The following is a 5,985-nucleotide window of genomic DNA, read 5'->3' as shown; positions in this document are numbered from 1 at the left end:
GGCAGATCTCCTTCACCTCCTCTACGTTATGGCTTTCTATTTTTAGGTTGGTATTCGCCCTATTTCTTCAAACGCAGACCAACATTTTTTTCTTTGAATTGATTTTCAAATAATATCTTCTCAATTTCTATTCAAATTAAGGAGAATCTAGTTCAGGTCTGTGTCTACTGGTCACTTACCTGTGATAAGTTAGTTAATACTTAATTGTTTTTTACTATTTGGTAATTACTTTTGCTATTTCAAATATTTGTTGCACAAAAAACAGCACGAAATTATGAAACATAACAAGCTTATTACCTCGTAAGATCAATTGCTTAATTGTTTTTACGTGTTACTACTAACCCAATGTATTGCTCCATCTTTGCAAAGTTGTGCATGGGTATACTTGGCCTTCAGCTCCCATAGGATAAATGTGAACTAACTACTAGACATTACTTCAAATTTTGGGAAAAAATAGAAATTTTCCAGCTAAATTTATGTCCACTCTTGATACAGCGCAGCGTAGTGAAAACTGGAAATCTTGAAGGTGACAATTTGAGTAACCAGGTAAATACGAGGTTCTTCGTACGTTGGTGGAATTATATTCAGACTTTCAAAAATATAATAACTTCAACACAATATTTAACAATAACAATGAAAATTCTGCCGATGTTGGAATACTAAATGAAAGGGCTACAAATTTATCGGCACTGATCTTGACCCTGAAAAAAGACCGTAAAGGTTGCCGCTCACATTTATGGCACGTAGATGACATTCAGCAATCGCAGAATTCACCTTCAGTCATGAAAATATCCCTTAGCTCCCTTAATAATGTAAATTTGTCTTGATACCCTAACGAGTCGTTCTCTATGGCTATGTTTTAATGCATTCTTACACCACACTCTTGCACCTATCACCATTTTTAAAAGTTCTTCGCTCAATATTTAAGATGGAAGAATCCGTGCTAAATGGTCGACAAGCTTAAACAAGGATTGTGTTGAGCTCATAAAAATGAAAGCAAGCAAAAGATGATCATATGGACGATGTATTCTATTTAATTTTATTTCGTAATGCATACGATGACTCCCCTATCTGTAATGCTTATCAGCTGAATTCAAATTTAGAGAAAGGAAAGAATTTATGGTCTTTAATTATCGTTGTTTTTTCCACGGGGTGATCTTCATGGGGAAATCAGAGTACCTATTGATACAGGTCCGAGGAAAGGTTATTAAAATAGTGAATGAATAAATTAAATGCAATTTAAGTTGCAAAAGAGACGTAAATATTTATCATATATTTAATGTTTTGAAAATATATAATCTTGTAAATGCCTTTTTTGAACATACTCTCTGTTGGGTACCCCCCCCCCCCCTCACCTTCGGTGAGTGTCGTCGTCCTCGGGGATTTCCAAGGCCCGGCTGAGTCCCTCTTGGAGCCTTTTTCGTGGCCTCTACCAAGGGGACACGACTCGCACCCTTTTGGAATGAGGGCATTGCCGTTACTTGAGGGTCAGTAACCCTCAGACCCTATCACTCATGCCCTTGCCGACGGCGTGGGTGTCATCCAGTGTTTAACGAAAACCGGGAGCGTGTGAACGTGGAGTTTCGGCGTGCGCCTCCCAGTAAGTCGCGCGCGAAATAAAGCGAATTCCATCAAAGGTGTCCTCGCCCTTTATTTATCGTAACCCGGGGTACATAGTCCCGGCGCGCACATATTCTGGTTCGCTACGGGCCGGATTGCGCGAACACTTTCTCTTTTCCTCGAATTTACAGGTACGATATATTATGAAATGAGTAATCATCAAAAAATAAGAGAGCTTAAGGTAATTCTAGTTATTTTTCATTTTATCGCTCATTCCGAAGTCTTGAAAGTTGTCAATAAAGGATATATTTGTCATTCGTGCATTTGATAACTTATTATTCGTAAAGGTGTGTCATAAAAATAGACGTTGATGAGATCACGGGCAAACAGCGGTGCTCTTTGGACTTTACATCGTCGCTTTTATCTAATGAGTGAGGTACAATTCAACATTAGTAATTCATCTTATAAGCCTTTAACTAGTGGCTTCTATAAATTAATCTAACGAAAGATCACGCGTTTTCTTGCTCTTTACGCTTTGGTTAGCTAATAGTAAAGGATATGATGGCATTCTATAGAATGCAACAGTTACAATAATTTTATAAAGCAATAAATGGACGGTGTACAGCCAAAACTCTTTATGCCAAAAGTATCTGGAGCCCACCAGGGTTCAAAATAATGAGCAATACTGGTTATCAATGTTCATTATTTCTCGTAAAATTATTGCGACGAAGTTGCAAAATTTTTCGTATACAATGTGCTACAACTAAGAAAGAAAATAACATTATTAAAATAATTATATGCATTTTAATGTAATTTGCAATAATGAAATAATAAAAAGGCAATAACATGAGGAATTTATCAAAAACTTAAATAAAGATTCAGCACCGAATATTTACTTCAACATTTTGGCACCATAATCCCTATAATGTATCACATTTATCATACTACGTTTAAGCTGTTGTCATATTACATATTTTGCAATTTTTTACCGTATACGTTCTAATATACGTGACTTTAACCCTTTAAAAATTTTATATTTTTAAGCGCTTGAAATTCACTAAACATTTCGTCTGTAATAAGAAATTGTTTGGTTGTAAGAAAAGGTTGAGAGCTTAAAAAGAAATTATGATATTCATCGACAAAAATAACAATTTCTTGTATTCAATCACAGTCTTTGATTAGTGCGGTAATTTATATATAGTCATCAAACCAAGCATAAAGTTTTCGACTATTTGCAAGGTATGTGGTGTAACTAATTCAAAGAAATTTCTTTTAGACTAATTGTACTCATCTCGTCTTCAAAATCAATGCCCTCGTGTGCGTGATATTGCAAAGCAGATGTTTAGTCAGCTCCCTTTTTCTGCTTCTCTGAGTTTTCCCTACCACTCCCAAAGATACTTTATCATTAATCATCGCGCCCGCGCATTTGATTCGTTTGCATACCGTAACTCGAAGACACCGTTTTTCATTTGTCACTCTTTGTCTCATAGGATACTCAGGTATGGCAATAGGAGTAGGGACTGAAATGAGAGTCTAACTGCTGCATAAAATTAAGGCAGAAAAAAATCAGCATCGAGGCTAGATTGCTCTTAACGGCTATCGCCAAGAATAACACTCATATACATCTAACAAGGTTGGAATACTGTGATTAAAGTGCCCTTCACAAATAAAGCGATGTGGGATGTCCTTCTTCAAATCTCTTTCCTCCGCCAGGAAGATAACCCAAGACCTCCGCATTGGAAGCCATTCCTTCAGATCTTTCATTGCATACCATTCTCCTATCAATTGTTTTCCTTTCCATATTTCCGTCTTGCCACATCCAAGTACTTCATTGGAATTATGCTTGCGCGTCTATTTCTTTCACAATCCTTCAACTACTGCCATTAAATGCTCCTGGTTTCTTTCCGATGTAATTTCTCCTATTGTTTAAGGTTTAATTTGACTGGAAGATATTGCAAATTAAAAAAATAAAATTTTCACGGGAGATAATGGTGCGGACGTTTATATAAAGATGTAATACATTGAGGTAAAATGCTCGTTAAGAACTTAAATGTTTTATCCCCTTCCATTTTTACTTTGCCCTATTCGTGCATACAGGTTTACCTTCATATTCATAGGTAGGTATAGGCTCTAAAAACATTTACTGAAAATGATATTACTGCGGATGAAATGAATGCCATTGGTTGCATTTGTATTGCAGATTTAGGAGCAGGTCCAGGCTAGAAACTGATCTTGGACCTTTGATGAGATCACTATCAGAGTAACCTTCATAGATAAAAATCCGATAAGCCACTGTTTACGCTGTGTGATAGATTTGTAATCAAATACATCAATGGTGCGCAACAGTGTCCGCCTGTATCGGCGGTGTGATGAATCTGCCATTCGATCTTTTGCTTTCCTCTGCCAAAATTAAACAAAAGTCGATTGATCTATCGAAATGCGAAACAGATTTGAGGGTGAAATAACTAAATAATAATTCCATATGAAATGGTATTTTAATGGATGCCAAAAAATTATTCTTGATGTCTAAAAACGTTTTTACTATTATTTAATTTTAGTCAATATTGTTGATGGAAAAGGGGAAGTATACTTTTTCTCGTTATTGTTGTTTTAAAAATTTTTCATTTTCGCTTTTTCATCTATATTTTGTTCATTTTCACTCCTTACCCTTTCCAAGCTCATCATCTATCCTGCTGTTCTATTTTTTGAACAAATTTTATCTTTTATCTTTCCCAAACTGCTGCCCTTAGAGTGATTCTGAGGTGAGGAGCATTATGATCTACTTCTTTGGATGTGCCTACAACAATATTTCAAATAACTTTTCATCCATTCTGAAGTTATGATGTGCGTTATAGATTACGCTCGCATGCTAAAGGTTGGTGGTGTTTTTTATGAGGAATAAACCATAAAATGAAGGATGAACTATGAATAACGTGGCTTGTCGTAAAAAAAGGGTGAAGTTTTGAAATATCCACTTTCAACGAAGACTTTCAACTGCAGGTAATGAATCTCTTGAGTATGGGATTCCAAATATAAGTTATCCAAAGATACGAAGCGGTTATGCTCTCTCATGCTCCCCATGGGAAAATAAAGTGTATAATTAGCCTTCAATTCAATTTGCACTGAGGTATAGATTGTAAAGTGTTATGATTTGGCCTTGAGATTTCATAGGTGATATCGCCATTTTATCAAATTAGTCTATTTAGACAAGATTTTGTGCTACACTAGGAGCTTCCTTGCATTTATTTTAAGAATTAAAAAAACGCTTTAAACTATATTAATGTTAAAATGTACTTATGGTTATATTTGCCACATATTTATAATAATAACATTACAATTTTTTTCAAAACTATATACGTAAAATTTCAATCTATATCTGGGACATTTTAATCAGACGAAAAAGGTGATTCTCACTCTATTTTCAACTGTTCCTAAATAAACATTATTTTATATTACTCGACAAGTTGGAAGTAGGAATTTACCCTTAACGAAGACGCAAGAGTTTCGAAAGCGGTTGGGTCCCAATGTGTATTAAGAGGAAATTGCTATTTAATTTTTCTCCCAGTAATTCTAAAAATGATGTGCCACTGAATTTCTCAATTATTTGTTGAATAATTGGCTAATAATAAAGGGCCAACTTTGAAATTATTAGTTGTATCTCTACCTAAAATTATGCGAAGTGTGTAAACGGGAGTCAGTTGAAGGTTAACTCCGCGAAAGAGAGCCATCACTCACTCACGTGATTCTACTCGACGGTTGGTTTAGGTTGGGGAGGCCAGAGCTCCCTCAAATTTCACATATTCCGAGTAGTGATTTAGGACCTTTCCCTGGGCCAACATGCCCTTCGTGGATTTATTTGGGAGTGCCCGAAAGATTCAACTGGGATTTGAGTCTGGGATCCTTCTACAAGAAACCATGTGCTCTATCCACCAGACTGCCACGCAAGTATATCTATTATAGAGTAATCAAGCATCAGAAAAAATTGTGTAGTCTTTCAGTATATAATCTATTATCTTTTGCATCGTGTAATTAGCAAAAAATATTTTAATAATTTATTAACGCAGAGATACTTTTAAACCCCTTCGGTTTCTTTTCGTCGTTCTCTGTAAAAAATTGCCATATGATATCTTCTATGGTGTTGGATTTAATGACTTCTATTTTTTTTAAGTCCTCCCAAAATATCAATAACGGCCAATTCTGAATTGAGTCTTTAGTTTAGAATACCTTTTTTTGGTCACATTTCAATTGTCTCCAATTTTATTTTGCTTATAAATGCAATAATCAAGTGGGTTTAAATTCCAATTGAATATTCACGGGATGTAGCTTAGCCCACGGGTAGTCAGAGATAATTGAATAGACAATACCAGATTATGACCACCAGTATAACAAAAATATGAAATTTGAACAAAACTATTATTATTATAC

Source organism: Ischnura elegans, chromosome 1 (genome assembly GCF_921293095.1).
Source record: "Ischnura elegans chromosome 1, ioIscEleg1.1, whole genome shotgun sequence".
NCBI classification, from domain to species: domain Eukaryota; kingdom Metazoa; phylum Arthropoda; class Insecta; order Odonata; family Coenagrionidae; genus Ischnura; species Ischnura elegans.
The sequence above is the reverse complement of the archived record's forward strand: the minus strand, read 5'-3'. Positions refer to the sequence as shown.